This window comes from Macrotis lagotis, chromosome X (genome assembly GCF_037893015.1).
Source record: "Macrotis lagotis isolate mMagLag1 chromosome X, bilby.v1.9.chrom.fasta, whole genome shotgun sequence".
Lineage (NCBI taxonomy): Eukaryota > Metazoa > Chordata > Mammalia > Peramelemorphia > Peramelidae > Macrotis > Macrotis lagotis.
In genome coordinates this window covers 136,555,322-136,579,108 of record NC_133666.1, presented here as the reverse complement: position 1 = coordinate 136,579,108, position 23,787 = coordinate 136,555,322, and the positions used below count along the sequence as shown (strand labels likewise).

Here is a 23,787-nt window from a genome sequence, read left to right as displayed (position 1 = left end):
TGTCCAAGGCCACATAACTAATCTAAAGCTAGGTTTGAACTCATGAAGATGAGTCTTCCTGATTCCAAGTCCAGTGTTCTATCTACTTCACCGTCTAACTGCCACATACCTACCTCTGCACTACTAGTGGCAGAGAGATCACAGAGATCTCAGATGATCTAAATATCAAATGAAAACTAATAAAAATGCAATAGAATAATTAAGCAATACTTTCAATAATGATGCTTAGGGACTACCTGGGATCTAAAAGGAAGATGTTAAGGAATGCCTTTTGCCTTCAGCCTTTATACAGTGACTATAATAAATTGCTCAAATTATACAATTGTCCCCATGGGAGATGAAATTGACTCTAAGGGAGTAAGATCTGGGACAGAAAAGAGGAGAGGTAGAGTATAAAGTAAGGCCAACAGTGAATATGTCCTTGACTTTGCCTTTAGTTAAAGGAAGAAGCTCATATATTCCTTAGACTATTGCTCATTGTAGTATGTAAGCTTCTTGAAGACAGAAATTATATTTTAGTTGTCTTTGTATTCTCTAGCAAAATATCTTACACATAGTAGGTACTGAATAAATTAGATGTGGAAATAAATTACTATCCCAAACTACTCAGCTGTCCAGACTTCCCCAGGCTAATGATTCATTATTTGTAATATGAAAGGTATTAATGAGATGAGTCAACCCACAGGTATAAACTCATTCAATTGTTTTGGCTAAAAGAATAGTATATATACTTAAAGTTTATATATATATATATATATATATATATATATATATATATATATATATATATATGTGTGTGTGTGTGTGTGTGTGTGTATGTATATATAATTATATATGATATATACACATATAACATAATACAATATAATATAAAGTGTACACACACACACACACACACACACACACACACACACACACACACACAGCCTTCTGTCTAGGGCCTTAAATTACCACTTCCTGCCCTACCCTGATATTTAAAAGAAAAAAAATCCCCAATCTGTATACTATCTTCTCTATGACCTTGAACAGTTTACTAGTTAATGGATTTGGCTAATTCCTGAAGTGTTTATGGAAGACCCCTTTTCAGTTGTATTTTAACAAGTATCTTGAAAAACACTGCAAGTTCCATGGAAGGACACATCAGACAAGCTGATGGAAGAGTTTGGAGGTGAGTATGGTGTTGTTGTGTCCCCTCAGATGATATGATCATATTAGGTGACCTTCTTTACCTCCTTCCCTGCATGGTCTTATAGGAGAATTTTCTTGCCATTCTATTTGGAAGAAAGGATGCAGGTTAAATGAGTTTAGTAGATTTGGGAGGAAGAGTTACTAGGGTCCAAACTACACCTGAGAATCAACCAGGAAATAGCTTTAAACCAAAAGAAAGAATCTTAAAGACCTTGAAGGGATTGTAAAGTCCATCCATAAAAACTACTTCAAGGTTAACAGCCCAGCCTCTGTTTACCAAGGTATTCCAGGACCTATATTGAGGAGGACTCTTGTTTTTAAGTTGTTTTTCCAGTAGAGAGGGAAAGTTGCAATGAGTCACTCTGATTCCCCTAACCAGGAAGTGAAGTTTCAGAGAAGTAAAAGGCCCAAAGGCACACAGCTAATTAGTGGCAGAATCAAGGCTAGACTTATATTTACAAAATGGTTGTTTAGGGTGAGGGTTATGTGGCTATTGGACCACACACAGATAGAAGCTTTGACCCTGACCTCTTTAGTACTAGTTGACTTAAAAGGAAGGCAGTGGGATTCAGAGGAAGAGCTCTAGATTTGAAATCAGTGGATCTAGGTTCAAATATAGCTTGTATGTCCTTGGAGAAGTCATTTCTTATTGGACCTCATGCTCCTTATCTGTGAAATTAGAAGAGCATAGGGTTGGACTAGGTGACCACCTTTTATTTCTAATACTTATATATTAAATTGTATGATCCTGGGCAAGTCATGTCACCGTCTTTGCCTCAGTTTCTTTATCTGTCAAATGAGCTAGATAAGGAAATGACAAATCACTCCATTATCTTTGCCAAAAAAGTCCAGAAATGGGGTCACAAAGAGTTGAACATGACTGAAAAACATATATACTACAAAAGAAAAGTTTGAAAAAGACTTCTCTCATAATAATTCTTCTCAGAAGATATTACAAGTATTATTTCTCATTCTTCAGATGAGGAAACTGAGGCTCAGAGATTAAGATTCTTGCTTGATGTCACACAATGGCTAAGAGTCAGGACTGTGGTATGAATTAAAATCTCTCCAGACTCCCAACCCATTGTCCTGTCTACCTGGTTTTCCTAAACCAGGCTACTAAAAATGATACATGTATTTACTTTAATTTTTGTCTTTGTGTGTGCCCCAGTACCTTGTACATAGTAGGTCTTTGACAAATGTTTGCTGAATTGAATAAAATTTGTTCAGTACTTACAGTGCTTATTAGCCATGTGCTTGATGCTCTGAGATTTACAGAGAGGACCAAACTCTTGAGAACTTTAGTGGGAGAAATTAAAGAAAGAAACCAAGTAGAATATAATTGAGTGTTAAATTGTGGGGTTCAAAGAATCAAGGGATATCAGATGTAATCTAGCCTCCTGATTTTATAGATGAAGAAATTGAGACTCAAAGAGGTTAAATCTTGGCTAAGAGGTAGAATCAAAATTTAAACACACAGACTCCAAAATGGTAGACTGTTTCCATTGATTCTTTCTATGAAAAGGTTTGAATGCTTAATTGTTTTAGAAGGACTTCAGAGAACCTGTGGATAAGGACTATGCTGGACCTACAGGTGTGGATTGCAGGTACCTCTTCTTTCCTGAGGTCATTTGCTTATGTGATTGTTCTACCTTTAGGAAACACACATTGTGTAGGAATTGCAATAAAATCAGGGTGAAGACATAGCTCCTGATTTTGAGGAACTTATAAAGTTTTATTAATGGAGACAAGGAAGCTATGTATGAAAGATACATAAGAACAAATATAACATCAGACAAATAGTATCTGTAGCTAATAATTGTTCTAAGTATTTAAATATCTATCACCAATAAATATTTGAGTACCTTATCTTCCCATATATATCTCTGTATATATCTTTGTATATATCTCTTTAGCCTCTGGAGTCATCTGGGTACAGTGATCAGATATGGATTAGGATGAATAGAGGATCCTGGATGCAATGGGAGATCTTTTTAAGCTAGTATCTTTAATAGGTCCAGTTTGATTGAGGCAATGCCCATTCGGTGATTAAGGCTAGGTAAAGAATGAGAAAGAGAATGACTCTTTTACCTAGTCAAAAAAAAAAATCAATCTGTGAGGGGTAGACTCAGGGTTTCTCGTCAAAATATAAACAATTACCATGTCCATTCACTCTGAATCAGTCAAGGATACATATATTTGTCTCTCCCGTTGGAATGTAACCTCCTCAGTGGCAGAGGCTACTGTTCCTATTTTCACAGCTTAGCAAGGTGTCTGGCAAACATTAAATGCCTTTGCTTGATTCTTTCATATAGGACACAGAAAGAGCTACAGTGATCATCCCTGTACTCAAATCAAATATCTGCTGCTCTAGTTCGAGAAACACTTAAGACAATGTCTAACAATAAAAAGGAGATAACATAGCTAAAGTATTGAAGAACTGGTAACTACTACTGATCCAACTAGAATAACTGCTAGAGACAGCAGAGGATTACTACTACAGAAGTTAGGGTTAGGGTATTGCTAAGAATGGAAGCTCCAGTTGGCATTGAAGGACAGGTGGAAAAACAATTCAGCCCTCATTGGTAACACTTTGGGGGCCTGATTGGTATATGATAATGAGGGTTTTGAGTGACTATAGAACTGATACAAAAGATAATATGTATGTATGTATGTATGTATGATATATAGAAGTAGAAGGGACCTCAGAGGCTAACCAATTCAACCCCATCTTGCAAAAGAATGATCTCCACTGAACAACATACCCAACAAAAAGTCTAACCTTTGTTTGAAGATCCTGTGTGTACTATGCTAAGTTCTAGTGATACAAAAAAAGGCAAAACCCATCATCTCTATCTTCAAGGAGCTAATGTTGCAATGGGGAAACAACACGCAAATAGCTATGTACACACATGTGTAGTGTAGTAGGGGCCTAATAAATGTTTTTTTTTAACTGACTGACTGGATCAAGTGATAAATGAATGAATGAATGAATATATTTTCCCCATAAAATTGGATTATGGATTTGTGGAAGTTGAGTGTTGGAGAGTGATGGTGATGCTCACTGAGCACTGAAGATTAATTCCAGGAATTTAAATTGTCCAGAATACTCTGATGGGAAAGACAAGCAATAGTATGTATTAATGGGAGTTCTCAGGGAAAGAAGGGGTTGGGGGCAGAGTTTTTTCAAAGGTATAGTGCCCAGGTGTAGTCAGTGATTTGTTTCTTTGGTTTGGTTCTACCCCTCGATGAATCACAACTCAGACTTGGGAATGCAGCTTTTGGAAAGAAGATAGAGATTTATTAAAAGAAGTAACAACATATTAAGAAAGTAATAGGGGTGGCTAGGTGGCACAGTGGATAGAACACTGGCCCTAGAGTCAGGAGTATCTGGGTTCAAATCCAGCCTCAGACACTTAATAATTACCTAGCTGTGTGGCCTTGGGAAAGCCACTTAACCCCATTTGCCTTGCAAAAAAAACTAAAAAAAAAAGAAAGTAATAGAAAAGTTAAAAAAGAGTTTCAAGAGAAGATGGAGTGGATTGCGGATTGAATTGGTCAGGCCAGCTGATCAGGGTTCAGCAGGAGGCTGGGAGGTAAAAGACAGCATGACTCTTCCTCAATCTCCTTAAATTCTCCCAGAGGGCTGGTGACCTGAGAGTAACCCAAGTCCGACATTGGAGATTTAGCCTTTTGGGGAGTGGTCTCTTTGGAGTAGTCTTGGGTGTTTCCAGAGCCTGCTACGCCCTGGGTGCTCTTGCTGAAGACCATGCAGCTAAATCAGGTTGAAGGTCAGGCCCTCAGGAGTGGCCTAAATTAGATGAAGAAGGAAGAAAGAAGATTCCTTTAACAATGCAAACAAAAGCTTTACAGAGTTTGTCTCCAACAGATCTCACTCCCATAACCACTTTCTCTGCATTGAAGGATTTGGCATGAGGACCCAAATTCAAATCCTCCCTCAGCCACTTTTTAACCTTTTTAACCTTACTTAACCTCTATTAGCCTCAATTTCCTTACATGTAAAATGAAGATATTGAAATAAAATATGTTATTAACTGGGGTTAAATGAACCATTCAAGAGGTCTGTAGATAGACTTTAGGGTATCTGTGAACTTGAATGGGAAAAAAATTTACTTTCATTAACTGAAAAGAAAATTTAGCATTGTCTTTAACAATTTGTTTAAAAAAAATCAATCACTTTATCCTGAGAAGGCATCCCTAGGCTTCACCAGACTCCCAAGAGGGGTCTATGATACAAAAAATGGTTAAGAACTTCTAAATTAGAGACCTTTAAAAGATCCTTTACAGCTTCCAATCTATTAAAAGGAGTTCTTGGGAAGTGAATAAAAGAAGTCTGGTGCTGTAGAATAGCACACTGCCCTAGGGAATGGGAGAATATAGGAGTCAGGAAAGCTTAATTCTAGTCCAGGTTTAGCTGTTTATGAGCTCTGTACCCATGGGCCTCAGTTTTCTTCCCTGGAAAAAAAGATCAGATCATTCCCCTTTAACTCTGCACTCTGGGATTCTCAATCTTGATGGGAATATGGAGGGGAGAGGATGGGGGAGGGTGACTTTAGCCTTGAGTGGAGGGGCTGTGCTGGAGAATCGTTATCTCTAAACATCCTTTCAGACTCAGGACACAAAAATGCATAACTGACCCCCACAAATATCTGTCTCCCTCTGAGACCGGGCCCCTAGACTCTTTTACCCCAAGTCTCCCCTCCTTTCTTTCTCCTCCTCATCCCTTGAGGCTAAGAAGAAATATACAATCAGAGGAACAATGTGCACATTCCAGAGAGAAGCCTGCATTGTTTCCCATTCAGCCAGGCTAATTGCTCTGTTGAAGTTCTGAGCTTGGGACTGGAGCCCACCCCAGTTTCTAATTTAATTGGGAATTAGAAACAGAGCTGAGCATGAGGGGGAGGCTGGGGACTCTGGGAACGGGGCAAGAGACTGCCACATCTTCTGAGAAGTTCACCCAGAGCCTAGTTCTAGTGTGGGGACAGCCACAAGTCAGGATGACAGGGTGTCTGCTCCAATGATTTAGGAACTATACTGTCACTTAGAGGTTCCCTTCTTGAAGATGGGGAAGCACATGCTTCTTCCTGAAAGAGGGGCACCACCTAAATTTTATCCCTTTCCAAACTGACCCCTCCCACGCTCCCCTCCTCCTCTTCCCAGCTGTAGCCATATCCCATAACCTCTGGCTTAATCTCAGGGTCTCAAAAGCCCCAGTCCCTGGACAGCAGCTAAATCAAGACAACTTCACTGGACTGAAGTCAGACCCATCTCCCTGCCTGGAGGAGACTGAGAGGAGCTGCTTCTCTGCAACAGCCCCCCGCTTCCCATAAAGATTTATGATGAATAAATGGGGCTGACTGAGGGACTACACACTAATGAGTTTGGAGACATAAGTAGGGGTGGGGTGCTCAAGTGACTCGAGTTCTCTCCCCATCTCTTCTGCTCCTCTAACTCAAAATGTAATCTAGGTCAGAGTTCTCTTTACTACCTCCTGACTGAGGTACCAAGGGTCTAACCAACGAATTTGTCAAACTCAGTCAGGGGGTAATGAAAAGAATGCTGACCTAGATTCAAATCCCAGTGTGGCAACTTACTACTGGCTTAACTTTAGGCAAATCACTTAACCACCGGAGCCTCAGTTCTTCATCTGTATTAGGACGAGCTTGGCCTATACTAAATCTAAATTCCCTTTCAGCAGTATATCTATGACCTATGTTTGGACCATTCTAGTTCAAGCTCTATGTGAACTCAGCCATCATTTTCCTTCCCCTCAGCTTCCTCAACTGTAAAAGTGGAAGTGGGGCTGGCTAGGTGGCGCAGTGGATAGAGCACTGGCCCTAGAGTCAGGAGTACCTGAGTTCAAATTTGGCCTCAGACACTTAATAATTACCTAGCTGTGTGTCCTTGGGCAAGCCACTTAACCCTATTTGCCTTGCAAAAACCTAAAAAAAAAAGGTGGAAGTGTTCTTTTCTACCTCACTGCAAGGATTAGAGGATCAAATAAACTAATCATGAATAGGAAAATGACATTAAAAGAATAAAATGCAAGGAATCAATAATACTGGGATCAGGGAGAAACAAACCTGAAGGTTATTAACTGTTTATAAAATTCTGGATAAACTATTTGGTTTCTCTGAGCCTTAGTTTCACCATTTGTACATATCTTGTTTGCACATAGATAGTTGTATGTTATCTCCTCCATTAGACTGTGAGCTCCCTAAAAACAGTAATTTTTATTAGCATTTCTTTTTCTTTTCTAAGTACTTTACACACAATCTAGAACAGAGTTAAGTCATTTCTCCAGTTATATCTGACTCTCTATGACCCTGTAGCTGCTAGCTACTTGAGTTCAGATCTGCCTATGAGGAATCATTATTCAGACTCAGGAAAGCATGGGTGGAAATAAAACAAAAAATTTATTACACATAGGAAGGGATAGTTGGGGGGTGGTGGAAGAGAGAGAGAGAGAGAGAGAGAGAGAGAGAGAGAGAGAGAGAGATATGATGATGGAGAGTCCAACCCAGATTTTTATGTCTAGCCTCTCATCCAGAGGGCAAAAGGTAAACTCCCTTTCTTGTGTTGGACTGGGAATAAGGTAGAAAGTGAAGCCCAAGGAGATCAGGATATAAAATTTTACACTAAACAGTGAATCAATGGTACATCAAGAATGGGGACCTCCACCCAATTTGACAAGATTAGCAGCCTTTAAAAATTACAGATTTAGTTTCTGCTACATTCATAGTTCTCTGTATCTTTTCCGGGGCAGTCAATTTACATCTCAAGAATAGGTGGTAATCAATTTACATCTCTTCCCAATTTCTTTCTGTTACATTCACAATTCTCATCTTTCCTCTGCATCAACCCTACTTGTGAATTTTCCTTGGGAGAGATACTGGAGTGGTTTTCCATTTCCTTCTCCAACTTATCTTTCAGATAAGGAAATTGAGGCAAACAGGTGGGGTGACTTGCCCAGGGTCACAAATCTAGTAAGTGTCTGAGGCTAGATTTGAACTCACTGAGTTCTTTCTGGTTCCAATTACCTATATATAATAAATAATTCTTGCTGACTTGTATAATAGAATGTAAGCTTCTTGAGGACAAGGACTATCTTTTATATCTCTAGCACTTATCTCATAGTGTCTGGCACTAAATATATGCTTATTAATTGAGTTCTATGTTGAAATCAGAAGTAATCTAAGTATCAGGAGAAGAGTAACCCTGAAATTATTATTTTAATTTTCTGTGTATTTATTCACTCATTTGTCTATTTAAATTTTAGCATTCGTTTAAAAAAATTTCAATTCTATATTCTCTCCCTCTTTCCAGCCTCTCCCCCATCCTTTGAGAAGGCAAGTAATATGATATCCATTATCTATATAATTTTAATTGTTTTTTTATTGCTATCTCTTGTTTTTAAACCACCTTTATTTCCAAATATCTCTCTTCTTTCTTCTGGAGAGAACCATCCTTTATAACAAAGGATGAAAAAAATAAATAGAGAAAATGAACTTTAGCAACATTAACCAAGTATATCAGTGGAATCTGACAATATAGTTAGTGTTCCAAAACTATTGTCCCCTACCTCTGTAAAAAACAAACAAAGAAACCAACAAAGGTACATTTTCTCAACCCTTTTTGGCGGTCAAGTTTGGTTATTATACAATAATGTTTCAATGGGGCTGTTTCAATTTTGGTGGTGTTGCTATTTCCATTTATATTCTTGTTGTCATCATGAGTAAAATTTTCTTAAATGCTTTTATTCTATTGATGAAGAAACTGTTGTCTAGAAAGATTAGGCTGCCTTCTCAAAGTCACATGAGCACTAAGAGATTTGAATCCAAAGCCTCTTCTCCTAAGATATTGCTTCTTTGGGACTGCTAGGTGGCAGTGGATAGAACACCAGCCCTGGATTCAGGAGGACCTGAGTTCAAATATGGCCTCAAACACTTAATAATTGCTTAGCTGTATGACCTTGGGCAAGTCACTTAATCCCATTGCCTTAAATAAAAGTTTTTAAAAATTATGCTTCTTTCCATAGAGTGTATGGTTCTTTCTACCTCAAACACTCTCTCCTCTAAAGATCCTACAACCTTTTTTCATTGGAACTTTTTTCATTGGAAACTCTGAAACTCAGATATATAATGTGCTAATATTAGTCTATGAGAAGTCAGATGAGAAAATTCCTTCCATCAATGTAGTTTGGCCACATCTCTGCAATTTACAATCTTAGAGATTGAATGAAAGGTTAAATCACTTGTCCAGAGTATCCGAAGTGGAACTTGAAGTTAGGTCTTCCTATAGTTTTAGTCTGTGTCCTCTGTTTACTATACCAAGCTGCCTCCTAAACAATACTCTCCACCACAATGAAGATGAACAGTCATGGTTGTTATTAGAATCCTAGAACATCAGTGCTAAAAGAACATCAGAGGTCGATGGATCCAGTTTCTTGATTTTACAGATGAAGTAACTGAAGCTAAGAATGGCCAAAAAAAAAAGAGAGTAGGGCCAAGGTAAATAACATCTAAAAACACAGTGAGTCAATTACTTGGAATGAGCCTCAAATTTTCTTCTCAATCTAGTGTTCTTTATGCTCCGGTCTTCATATGAAACTCGCCTTTGTTCTTTAGCTAATTTCTCACAATTAGTCAATAAATGTAGAGAGTTAGGTGACTCAGTGGCTAGAATGCTGGACTTGGAGTAGGGAAGACTTGAGTTCAAATCTAGCCTCAGACTTACTAGCTGTGTGACCCTGGCAAGTCACCTGACTTGTTTGCCTTAATCCACTAGTGAAGATAATGGCAAATTTCTCCAGTATCTTTATCCAAAAAACCCCTGTGAACAGTATTGGCTAACAATGGTCCACTGAATCGTGAAGAATGGGACCCAACTGAGTGACTGACTCAACAGCAGCAATCAAATCAATAAATACTTATTAAGCACATACTAAAGGCTTTTGATAGTACAAAGAAAAAGCATACTGTCCTTCAGTCATCTAGAATTTATTAAGGATTGTGACAGGCACTATGCCAGAGATACAAAATAAGGATTCAAAACCTTCCCTGCCCTCCAGGGCTTTGACATCTAATGGCAACAACAAGTTAAATATAGAATATAATAATAATAATTATCATTATGATAACTATTAGCATTATTAGTTAAGGTTTGCAAAGTGCTTTACAAACATTATATCCTATTATGTCATCACAATAATCCTGGGAAATAGGAACTGTGGGGATATTATTACCCCCATTTTACAGATGAGGAAATGAGCAGATATATTACCTGAGGTAATATAGCTAAAAAGTGTTTGGAGCTGGACTTGAACTCAAGTCTTCTTGACTCCAAGACCTGTGTTCTATCTACTTTACCTATACTTAGAGAGGAGGAATTAGCATCTGGGGTGGTGGTGGGGGACTAGAAAAGGCCTTCTGAAGAAGGTAGCATTTAAGCTGTCTTGAAGGAGGTCAGGGATTCTAGAAGGAGGAATCGAGGTAGAAGATTGTCCAAACACTCTAATTACTCTTTCTTTCATGTCTCCAAAGACATCTCAACTTTGACTTCTTCTTCCCAACCTCTGTTCCATGCCCCAAGAATGATTCCATCTTAGAAACAATTTGCATTTTTTTAAAGAACCCAGGAGGTCAAACAATTAAGTCAAAAAGAAAGAGAAAGAGTCACTATCATCAATAAATATTTATCAAGAATCTACTCTGTTTCAGACACTGTGCCAGGGGTACAAAAGGAGACAAAAAGCAGTCCTTGTCCTCTAGGAGTTTGCAATCTAAACTAACAAAAATCAATGAGTAGATAGGGAAGAAATCATCTAGATCAGGGAATCTTAACTTGGGGTTCATAAGTTTGTTTAAAATTTTTTTTTGAGAACTATATCAATAGAATTGGTTTCCTTTCTGTCTTATTTTATGGATTTAAAAACATTCTGAGAAAGGATCTTTGGTTTCCACCATATTTGCAAAGGGATTCAAAATCCATACAAAAATTAAGACTCCCTGAGACAAAAGGATTATTAGACTTATACCTGGGGTGGGAGGAGTGCCTCAGTCAGGCACACTGAGAATTTGCCTGACTGACCTTGGCACATTTCTTAGAGTCAGACAAAAAACTCTGGGTCCATGACTATTTCATGCAAGTGTTTGTGTGTGTAGGGGGCAGGGATATGGAGGATTCTGAAGGAGAAGAAACAATGTACAATATGACCCCCCTCAGCTCATTTCCTGACCAACAGCAGGAAGGTCCCAAGTTTTCTTAGTCCAGGCTGGTTCCTCAAGGCTCTCCCTAGTGGTGGGCACCATTGTTCAGAGGAGCCAATGACAATAAGGACGCAGGAAATCTGTTGTCTCCCTTCCCTCTCCCCCCCAAACCTATACAAACCCACTGAGCCCGGAATAGCTTTCTATTGTCTTTTTTTCTACCTTTGGGGATCTAAAGTGGGAGCTCTGATCCCACCAGACATTGAGAAACAGGGCAATGACTGAGGAGATGCCTGTTAGAGCTAATTTCACAAAGAACTCCCTCTGGGCTAGATCCTGGAGGTTATGGGTGGATTTTATGTCTTTCTGTGCTTCTGAAAGAGCCCATCACTGTAATTGTTAACACATTAGCCTGCAGTAAGAAACCACCTTGTTTCTGATCATTCTGCTGGGCTTGGTCCATTCTTCCAACCTCCTGTGGCTCCCATTGATGGGGACACTGAGAGAAAATGTGCAGAGATAGAGGCAGGGGTGGAATGTTTACAGCAACAGCCTCCCAACCCAAGATCCATGAGATGGAGCACAAAGCTGGGTCACTCCAGTGGTTTCCATTTCCACAGCTAGGGAGGGCTCCACTACCCCCCAGAAGAACAGGAGGTCTCCAGCTGTGTTTGGATACCCCTTGCCCACCCATGGGTTGCAGAACAAGAAGAGCAGCTGTTTGGGTAGGCTGAAAAGCACTGCACTGGGGGAAGGGGAGCACAGCTGGACTCTTCTAGGATCCTTCAACTCTCTTCAGGACAGGTCCCAGCACTAATTTCTTCTTCCTGAAGAATTATACTTGTCCTTCACATTTGTAGAGTGTGTTTAATCTTGATAAAGATTTTTTTTACTTTCATCATTTCATTTAATCCCCATTCCAATAAGGTAGATATTATCAGTGCTGCCATTTGACCCCCAAAACACCCCAACCAAAAACCAATAAAACAAAACCAGAGAGGAGATTTAATTTGCCTAATGTCCCATGTCAAATTGATAGCTGAGGCTAGATTAGAACTTAGTCTCTTGACTTATATGAATATTCCTCCAGTATATTATAATTTGCCATTCCTCATCAGTTTGGAATTCAACCCTTTCCCTCCCTTTCCAATTTTATTATATCTTACACATCCCCATGACCTATGTACTCTTGGATCCAGTAACACTGGTCTCCTTGCCCTTCCTTTCACAAGGCCTTCCTTCTCCTGATTTCAGGCAATTTCTCTGGCTGTTCTCCATGTCTAGAAGGATCTTCATTCTCAATTCTACTTCCTGACCTCCCTGACTTCCTTCAAATCTCAGCTAAAATCCCACTTTCTCTAAGCAATCTTTCCCAATTCCTCTCAATTCTGGTCCCTCCTCTCTGTTGATTATCTCCAATTTCCTCTTGTTTGCATGTTATGTGTCCTACTGGACTGTAAATTACTTGAAAACATGAATTTTTTAAAATCTTTGTGACTCCAACATTTAGCACTATGCTTTGTATAGACATTTAATACATCTTATTAACTGACTGAGTAGTCTACCCTCTGTGTTAAATGAATGAAAATCTTGATGTACCTTTGACTAGTTCTTTTATTCTTTCAAGGTATGTGAGAAAACTGACCCAGGATGAAAACCCAAACTCACCTAGAACTGGTTTCCTTATCAGTTCTCCCCTTTGCTTCATATTGACTGGGCTACCCTCCAAAGCTTCTGAGGTCATGACCCTATGTTCTACTATGGGATTTAGAGGAGTAGCTAGATGGTAGAAATCATTACAGTTCACTGTACCCATTTTACAGAGATTAGATTTCAGAGAGGAGAAATGTTTTACTTGAGGTTACATAGTCTATTTGTAAAAAAAAGTCTTATGTGAACATGGTTTCTATGACTTCATATCCAATCAAACTGCCTATTCATATTGCCAGCAGTCCTTGTAAGGATTTCTTGATTACACCAGTTCCTGGAGAATCTCCTGCCCATAATGGTCATTGCCAGAGGTGTGCTGATAAATGTTTAACAATAGATTTTATCCCCATTCCCCCAGATACAGTCCTAAATTTATTTTTTTTAGGTTTTTGCAAGGCAAATGGGTTTAAGTGGCTTGCCCAAGGCCACACAACTAGGTAATTATTAAGTGTCTGAGACCGGATTTGCACCCAGGTACTCCTGACTCCAGGTCCGGTGCTCTATCCACTGCGCCACCTAGCTGCCCCTAAATTTAATTTTCATCATTAACATTTTTTCTATCACCCCCTAGAATCTAGACCATTAATAAAACAAAACCCTGATGAGTAAACTTTGATGATTTCCCAGATATAAACTTGGAGTGGGTTACCTTTTCTTTCTTCTAAATGAGTCAAAGATTTCCCCAAGTTTTGGGGAAAGTAAAAATAAAATCACTTAATGACTCACATTTCTGTAGAATATTTAGCTTCCCAGTTTCTTCAATTGTTAAAAAATTTATGAAATGCCTTCTGCTAGATATTGTGGTAGGCCCTGAGGATGAGAAGTTAAAAAAAAGGAAACAGTTCTTTCCTTCAAAGAGAGATATATCAAGGAGAGTTTTGGAGGTGCTTTTACCTGAGTCTTTTCTCTTCAGAAATTGGCAAACATAAAAAAATCAGGGCTTAATTGATTGTTTTGTCAATTGTCTGGACTTAAGAAAATGATGGAGAAAATTAATGATGTGATTAAATTTAAAAGTGCTTGCTGTATAATTTTTTTTTCCTTTAGGAAAGTCAGTTGTTAAACATTTCCCAATACATCAAGGAGAAATGTTTTTTCTCCTAATTATATACAAAATGTGTACAAAGTAATAATTAGAAACCTTCTAATTATATACAAAATACTGACAAAGTAACAAAATATAGACAAAGTAATAGGGTTGTGCAAAGGGAGGCACTAGCAACTGAAGGAATCAGTAAAGACCTCCTGTGAGTTGACCTCTGAAGAAACAGAGATTCTAGGAAACAAAGGTGAGTACATTCCTGGAGTGGGGAATGAAGAGTGAAGATGCAACAATAATCCTGGAAAAGGATTAGAATATGAATTACTTTCTCCATTTGACAGATGGGAAAATTGTTGCTTAGAGTGATCATTGAAATGAATTGCTCAAGGTCATACAACTAGTCAATGCCAGACCCAGTTATTCTGATTCAGAGTGCTGGCATCTTTCTTCACTTCAGGGAACTGTTACATTATAAAGCAGAGGGGCAGCTAGGTGACACAGTGGATAAAGCACCAGCCCTGGAGTCAGGAGTACCTGGGTTTAAATGGGTCTCAGACACTTAATAATTACCTAGCTGTGTGGCCTTGGGCAAGCCACTTAACACCATTTGCCTTGCAAAAAAAAAAAAAACCTTAAAAAATTATAAAGCAGAAGCATTTTTATCTTTAGATGCTCCTAATTTAGTTAGGAAAATAGGCACAAGCTTCCTAGTTTAATTAATCCTGCTCCTACAAACCTAAAATCTGGCCCTGGGCCAATGAGGTGGCCGGTGCATCCTTCCCTCTTCCCTCCCCAGCCCCTATGCAAATTGAGTTTGTCCTTTCTCTGGCCCCAATTAAGCCTAGTTTCTCAGTCCTTTGAGCTTCAAAACTGTTGCCCCTGGTGTTTTCCACTAACTTCTGGATCACCCCTGTCAGGGCGAACATTAAAAAAGGCTCCACCCACCCTTAGTCAGGGAAGGGTCAGCTCTTCCAAAGGGGAATCTCAGATCTTTGGACCTCCCCTAGGGGCTGGGGAGTTTGAGGTGGATAATCTAACCTGCTGTTGACCCTGTCTATTGGTCCCTGGCTCAAAAGCCTCTGAACTTTGTCTGCTTTCTGTCTTTGAAATAAATGTTCTGGTCACCCAACATTGAATGAATCATTTTCTAGGATAAAAACACCATTTTAGGCTTCACTGGAGAGAGGAAGATATGGTCATGGGGAATGGGGTAAATTGAAGATGTGGCCTCAGATGGTTTATTCCTAAAGTAGGGATGGAGTATATCCATATTCTAAGCTATAGCAGAAAGAGACAAGACTCTGAAATCAGGGGTTCTAAGTTCAAATCCTGCCTCTGACCTTTACTACTTGTGTAATGTCACTGGACCCCAGTATCTTATTCTGTAAAATGAGGGGCTTAGATTAGATGGACTCTAAAGACCTTTCTAGCTCTAGACTTATGATCCTAACAGAATGGAGCAATCATTTGTAAAGGATCAACTGTGTGTAGAGCACTAGCAGAGATACAAAGTTTAGAGAAGACATGTCCTCTGTTTTCATTTCAATATAGTCTAGGTAAATCTGGGGAGATGGGCAGACTGAAGGTGGGAAAAAGCAGGATGCCAGTCAAGGTTCTAACCTCTTTTTGCACAATAGAGTAGGGATATAATGCAAATGTTAGTCTTTGTGCATATTTTTGTTGTAGTTCAATTGCTCAGCTTGGTTCTTAGTCACCGAATATGGAGTTTTCTTGGCAGCAATAATGAAGTCATTTGCTATTTCCATCTTTATCACACATCTAGATTTGAACTTAGAACTTCCTGACTCCAAGTCAAGAACTCTATTCACTGTGCCACTTATCTGCCCCATGAATATTTTTAGACAGATGCTATATATCTTTCCAGATCTTTCCTACTCACTTTTGAGTTAGCCATTATTTTTATATGTAGGTAGAGATTCCTTGGGGCCAGTCTTTGCATAACATCTCTTCCCATAAGATGGTTGAGACTCACTTTTTTTTTTTAGTTTTTTGTAAGGCAATGGGGTTAAGTGGCTTGCCCAAGGCCACACAGCTAGGTAATTATTAAGTGTCTGAGGCCAGATTTGAACTCAGGTACTCCTGACTCCAGGGCTGGTGCTCTATCTACTGTGCCACCTAGCACTTTTTTCTTTAAAATTGTTTTTTTCTATTAACAAGAAAACTATTTTCTTTCCCTTCTTCCTCCTCCTTCCTAATGGAAAAAAAGTATAGGAAAATCTGTGTACCTAATTTGCATATTAAAGTAAAACAATTTCATATACTGTACATGTCCAAAAAACATATATCATTCAGCATCTTGATTCCATCATATCTCTGTCAGGAGCTGGGAGTTTATTTCATCATCAGTCCTTTTGAATAATGATTGGTCAATGAATCAGTGTTCTTAAGTCTTTCAAAGCTGTTTGACTTTATAATATCATTGTGTTTATAGAAATAATTCCCCAGGTTCTATCAGTTATCATTTCTTAATGGAATAACAGTTCATCTACCATACCTTGTTCAGTCATTCCCTAATGGAGGGGAAGGGCATCCCCTTAGTTTCCAGTGCTTTCAAACTACAAAAAAAGGAGGGAATTTTTGTAAGAGGCACAATTTGAATATTGGGCGACTTGAGAAGAAATATTACTTCCAGCTGAAGGTGAAGAACCTCTCTTGCTCCTCCTCTCAGTAAAGCAGGTTGGCAAAGAATTTTTTTTTCCTTCCAAGAAGATAGATTTTTGGTAGTTATCTCTGCCAGGGCTTATGAACACCTGGAGTGATGAATCAGACTTGGAGCCACACTGGAGACTGGGAACAACTGGGTAGGTGATGGGTGACAAGTAGCATCTGAAGCAAGCCAAACTAGGCCCTTCATGGAAGTGGAAGCCAAGGAGAGAGTAAAAGAGAATCTCTGGTAATTACAAAATTCAGGTAGAGGAGCAAAGGGAAAATAGGTGATTCTTATTTTTAAATTTCAATTAAATATTTATATTTCCCCATCCCTCATAAAAAAGAAAAAGAAATAAAATTTTTGCAACAAATATACATTGGCAAGTTAAATAAATTGAAGAAAGCTAAAAATACATGTTTCACACTGCACCTTGAATTTGTCACCCCCTGTCAGGAGATGGGTTTCATGTTTCATCATTGGTTCACTGGAATAGTGGTTGGACATTGCATTGATCAGAGTTCTTAAGTATTTGAAATTTGAAACAGGTAATCCTAGCCATCGACTTGACCTTCCATTGAAGTCTTCCATCCTATAACAGAGACTGAGGACTTGGTAGGTATATTCAGTATACACAGGTCATTGAGAGGATTTCCAACTGTTCTAGGGATTGTCCAACTGAACAGGGATTTAGAATTTAGAGTAGTATTTTTAAATAGATCATTCTGTCTCCTGAAAGCAACTTGAGCTCTATGAGCTTCCAAATCTGAATTTATTATTCTTTCTGTGGACTTTTCATCTACTCTCTATTTTGTATAGAGCTAGTTATTCATATGTTGTCTCCTAATTAAAAGGTATACTTCTTGAGGGTAGGGACTGTGTTTTTCTTTGAAAATCTCCAGTACTTAGCCCAGTTCTCTGTATATAAGAAACACTAAATGTTTGCTGATTAACTGTGAGCTAATTTTTTTCCCAACCAAAAAAGTAGAGATGATTTATTATAGATCTACTAAACTTACTCATAAAGGAAACAGTGAGTTCTGAATATCATGACTTAAGAGGGCACATGGCACATAACAAAGCATATTGATTTCAGCAAGTAGACCTTGTATTACAAGATGCAAGATTTCTTTGCCAGAAAATTGTAAACTCTTTGAGGACAGAGAATGACTTTTGCTTCTTTTTCTATCTCCAGCACTTAGCAGGGTGCTTGGCCATGTAATAGATACTTAATAAATATTGATTGCTTGATTGATTAAAAAAAAGAGTCAAATGAATCCTCTAATGGTAGAACTAAAAGTTTCAAATGAGGTGGGAGAGTTGGAACAGATTCTCTATAGGGTAGTTGGTCTCATAGTCAGGTGTGAGTAGGTCTCTGGCATTCCATCTCTGTTTCTGTGGCCACTGTGGTCAGCACAGTCTGGACTTCTGTCTCAACTTTTTTCACTTTTCAATTCATTTCCTCTGCTATGACTGGGCAAACTCATTTGAAGTCCTCCATAAGGCATTGTATGTACTTTTGTTGCTGTTCTGGACTGGGGAAGGAAAATGAGAATGGAAGGAGATAAGTATCAGTGGCCTGAGCCTTTAACCCCCTGCCCAGGGGACTTGGCCTCCTGGAGATTTGCAGGCCCTGCTCCATGCAGGTAGTCTCATCCTTCCTGAATGTTTGTGGAGTGGTGTCCTCAGACTCTAAGAAGAACTGCCTATGGGGAGGTTATCCCACTTTGGAGAAGCTTCACAAGGAGCTAGTCCCAGGAAAACTTTGTATGGCTGATTTTGCTGGGGAACCATGTCTACTGGAGGCTTTGGAGCCACCAACTTGTCTGCTTCTGGAGGCCCAACCCCAAATTCCTTTCTGTGTGACTCAGGCCTTCGAAGAGGGTTTTCAGAAAAATCCCAGAGATTGACGATCAACTGCCAGGGCCCCTGGTGTGGGGTGGACATGGCCTGCTCTGGGGTGGGCCTTGTTCTTCTCTGAGGAAGAACAGAGGCAAAAATAAATTTAATCTGATTTACAATCCTTATTAAAAGGGGGGGGAACCCACCCTCCCCCTAAAGGGAGGTCAGAGTTGCTGATGAGTCTGCAGCCTGTCTGAGCGAGCCCCATTTAATAATGCAGCCGCAATCAGATAATATGGGGGAAGGATCCAGAGAACACACTGTACAGGGCTTTGTTTTGGAAAGAAAGGATGCTTTTGTGAGGCCCCTTCATTAAGGGGCAAGGGAGAGAAGCAGCATTTGTCCACTCTCTGCCTTTGAGGACCACAGAGGGTGACCCCCACCCTTGTCCTGGTCCTGACCTCCTCCCTGCCAACTCTGCCTTTACCCTTGCCAGTCCAATAGCATTGGGAAATGTGCCCTGAACCCTAAAGCCTCAGTTCCTAAGCCAGAAGGCAGGAGCACAGTCAAACCCTCAGGGCTTTAGCTTTGTTTCCAGTTAGTTGTGGGAATACTGGAATTTTTTGATCAGTCTTGATGGATTAGGAAACAGCTAGGTGGTACAGTAGACACTCTGGACTATCAGGAAGTATGTGTTTTCAATTGTTTCAGTCAAGTCTGACTCTTCATGACTATGTTTGAAATTTTCTTGGTAATGCTACTGGAGTACTTTGACATTTCTTTTTTCAATCCACCTTACAGATGAGGAAACTGAGGCATACAAGGTTAAGTGATTTGTCCAGGGTCACCTAGCCTAGTAAGTGTGTGAGGTTGGATTTGAACTCAGGAAGATAAGTCTTTCTTAATCCAGGCCCAGAACTCTATCCACTTTGCCCCAAAGGCAGGAAGATCCATGTTCAAATCTTGCCTCAGACACTACTATGTATCTCTGAGGAAGTCAATTAACTTCTCTCTATCTTAGTTTCCTCATATGTAAAACCTGCATAACCAAAGTCTCTACCTCCTAGGATTTGTGTGAGTATCAAGTGACATAATATATGTAAAATAATTTGCAAACCTTGTCAGCAAACCTGGGTCCCGAGACACATTGTTGATAGTGAAGAATCACGAAGAGCATAAGATTTGTTTCCAACTCTTCTCTCTTCTTTCTCCTATCCTCCCCCCCTTCATTAATTCTAATTAGGTTCCCAGCTCCTTAATGTCCTCTTCAATCTCCTTTTTACCTACCTCTTTTCTTTGCAGGCAGTATAATCAGAAGGACCTGATAAACTAATTCCTGCTGAGACGGGGGAATCATAGATTTAGAGATAGAAGGGGTGTTGTATGGGGGTGTGGGAAAGAGGACCTTAGTAACCATAGAGTCCAATTCCTAATTTTACATGAGAGTAAACCAAGGTCAAAGGAAGATACCCAAGGTCACACAAATAGTTAACATCAAATGGAGGATTTGAACCCAAGTCTTCTGACTGCAGAGCAGAGGTCTTTTCACTGCCCTAAACTGCCTCTAAGTTCACATTAGAGATGTTATATTAAGGATCTTAGCCATCTTTTTCTCAGACAAGGAAACTCAATCAAACTTGGCTCAGAAAAAGATGAAAACATTCCACTCCCTTCTGTCTTTGTACCATGAGGAAGATGAGTAGGAAATCTTGTATATATGAGTTTGTTGATGAGTTGGTTAGTTTTTCTAAAATATTTTTTCCTTTCTCTTTTTTTATTCTTTGTTACAAGGGATGATTCTTTGGGTAGAGGAGGGGGAGGGAATAGATTCGGAAATGAAGGTGATGTAAAAACAAAAGATAGCAATAAATCTTTTTTTTCAAAAGGAAACCAAAGCTATTTGTGTCGGGACAACAATAGAGTAGTGGAAAGAGCCTCAGCCTGCCAAAAGACCTTCTAGTCCTGATTCTACTATGGGACCTTAGGTATAATGATTTGCTGGACCTCAGTTTCCTCAGCTATAAAATGTAAGAGTTGGACTCTATAACCTCTGAGGTTATTTCTCCTTCTACATATTCCTATTAACTTCTTTTTTTTCCTGAGAGCAATTATCTTAATAAAGATTTCCAGATAGATCTGGAGAAAGTACCTGAAACAGGTAACAAATATACATATATGTATTTATATATATAATTTATATGATTATAATTATATCTGTCTATATTCATTTATACACATATACATATGTATGTATATATGTTAGCAGGACAGATTAATAAGCATAGGGCCTGGGACCAGAATGTGCTAGTAAATGTTTAACAATGAGCTGGGGGAAGAGGAGGAGGAGAAGAAGTGATACATTTTTAAATTTAGCTTACACTAGTAATTTTTTCTTTATCATTTTCTTAAGTCTTGGGAAATCATTTTAGAATTCCAGGCCCAGAGTCAGGAGGACCTGAATTCAAATTCTGCCTCAGTTATTTATTAGTTCTGTGACCCTGTGCAAGTCACTTAACCCTCTTTGCTTCAGTTTCTTCATCTGTAAAAATGAGTTAGAAAAGGAAATGGCAAACCACTTTAATATCTCTGCTAAGAACCCCAAATGGGGTCATGAAGAGTCAGACAAAGACTAAACAAAACAAAGTCTTCAACTGAATCTGAATTCAGTTGTACCTCTTTGAATACTATGTACCAAATTTTAAATGATGGGCCTTATGGAGGGAAGACAGAAGAAGTAGCAGAGTTTTTCAAAACTCTCAAGGAGTCATTACCTTCTGTTTAGTCAAGGAGATTGATTAGCTCCCACAAAACAGTCAGGGGATAACAGAAGACACCAGATAATGAAGTATGAGATTGCATGTTACAGATTGGAGAAGGGGGAAGGGAAAGGAAGGAAACAAGTATATATTAAGTCCCTGTTCTGTGGCAGGCATTTGTTAGCCACCAGGGCTAAAAATACAAAGAATGAAATAATCCTTACTGCCAAGAACCTTAGAGTCTGAGGGAGAGGATACATTGTACAGCAGAAAAAGTCAGAAGATCAAATTTCAAATCCTATCTTTAATGGGATTGACTTTGGGCAAGTCACTTCATAGCTCCTAGACTCAGTTTCCTCCTCTGTAAAATAAGAAGATATAACAATGGGGACCACCAAAGTCTCTTCTATCTCCTATGAGCCTATCAGCTTAAGGGTTAGAGTTCAGGGGAGGAAGATAGAAAGGTTCAATGTGAAAGAGTCCTGGATTTGGAATCAGAGGACCTAGATTAAAATCAAGTCTGCCACTTGTGTGCCTTTGGATAAATCACATAACCTTTCTAGGCCTCAGTTTTTTCATCTGTATAAATGAGAATTACACTAAATTGTTTCTAGAGGTTCCTGCCAGTTCTGACATTTGCATCCTATAACATTATCATGGGGTGATAATACTCAAGGGAAGACTTTCAAGGGAAACTGGATTTGATTTGGCTCTTAAAGAAGGTATCAGTTTTACATAGGTAGAGAAGGTAAAGGAGGGCATTTCAGACTGGTAGGATCAAAATGAACAAAAGTGAGGAAGGGGAAATGAGACTGGAATGTTTTGAGAACATTAAGATGAGATTCACCAGCCCTGGAGTCAGGAGTACCTGGGTTCAAATCCAGTCACAGACACTTAATAATTACCTAGCTGTGTGGCCTTGGGCAAGCCACTTAACCCCGTTTGCCTTGCAAAAAAAAAAAAAAACCCTAAAAAGAAGATGAGATTTCTAATCTTTTTATCTTTATTTGAGACCAAAAACAAGAGTGGGCAACCCTCCAGAGATGGATCCAGACAAATTCCCCTGGCTATTGGTTGCTAGCCTTCTTATTCATGAAAGATGTAGAACTTTCATGATTCATCTTTATGAATCTCTAATGGCAAAGCTAGGCATCTAGGTGTCACAGTAGATGGAGAGAACTTGACTAAGAGTCAGGAAGATCTGAGTTCCAATTCAGCTTCAGACACTTAATAACTTTATGATCCTTGGCAAGTCACTGAATTTCTCTGAGCTTCAATTTCCCCATTGACAAAATGGGGATAATAAAAGCACCTACTTCCTAGGGTTGTTGTGAAGATTTAATGAAAGATTTCTAAATCACCTGGCACAATAGGCACTGTATAAATACTTCTTCCCTTGTGCCAAATTTCCTCACCTAAAAAATGTGGGGTTTGGTTTTGATGCTGGTCCCTTTTAGCTCTAACTAACTGAAAAGAATTCTGTTTTGTTTCTTGCTCCTTAAGCTCAGTGATTATATTTTAAGTTTCTTGGTATCTGTTACACTTTGCTTAATTGTTGCTGGTGGTGCTGGTCCTTCATTTGTTTTTTGTTTGTTTTTGTGGGGCAATGGGGTTAAGTGATTTGTCCAAGTTCACACAGCTAGTAAATATCAAGCATCTGAAGTAGGATTTGAACTCAGGTCCTCCTGACTCCAGGGAGTGTGTGCTCTATCCACTGCCCCACCTAGCTGCCCCTTGGTCCTTCATTTTTGAAGATGATCAACAACACCTCGATGTTGGGGTCAAGGTACAATGTGTTGACTGTGACTGATCAGTCCAGTATGAGCTCAGAAAGGTATAGCACAGGTCCTTTAGATTTTGGAGGGATGGAAATGTCTCTGGAGCTGTGCCCACATTTCCTTGGTGCTGCTGAGATTCTCCTTTGCTCATAAAGTACAGAGCCTTCTTGGATGCTGGGTTGATCCTTTGCCAGCATCTCCTATGTCTCACAATCAATACTAAAATTCTCTCCCTCTCATCTTACTCAGTGAATATTTGATTCTGCTACTGCTACTGCTGCAAAAGTGGACTGCTTACTTAATTCGAGAGTAATGATCCTCCTAAGGTCAGCTCAGAATGTAGAGGATCTCTTGCCCTTGGGGAGGTTAGACTAGGGCAAAAGATGCTGCAGGAAATGAAGTCTGTCCAACGGAAAGATTGCACTAAAACTTCCTGAAATGGGGTGGGAGGGGTGGCAGGGACAAAGAAAAGCCAGGAGATCCGCTGGGTCCCTGTCCCTCCCTGCATTCCGGTTCCAATATAGGAAGGGTAGGAGGGGCAGGTCCCCTGAAATCCCTCAACCTCTTGGGATCT

At 39.3% G+C, this 23,787-nt stretch overlaps 1 long non-coding RNA gene across 2 annotated transcripts in view; it reads left to right on the top strand.

Annotated features, from left to right (window-relative positions):
• The first annotated feature begins 1,023 nt into the window (after nt 1–1,023).
• LOC141500802 (uncharacterized) overlaps nt 1,024–23,787 on the top strand; it is a 108,354-nt gene continuing 85,590 nt past the window's right edge. For both annotated transcript variants that reach the window (XR_012472044.1, XR_012472045.1), the window contains exon 1: nt 1,024–1,168. This is a non-coding gene — a long non-coding RNA (uncharacterized LOC141500802). The remainder of the gene's footprint in view (nt 1,169–23,787) is intronic.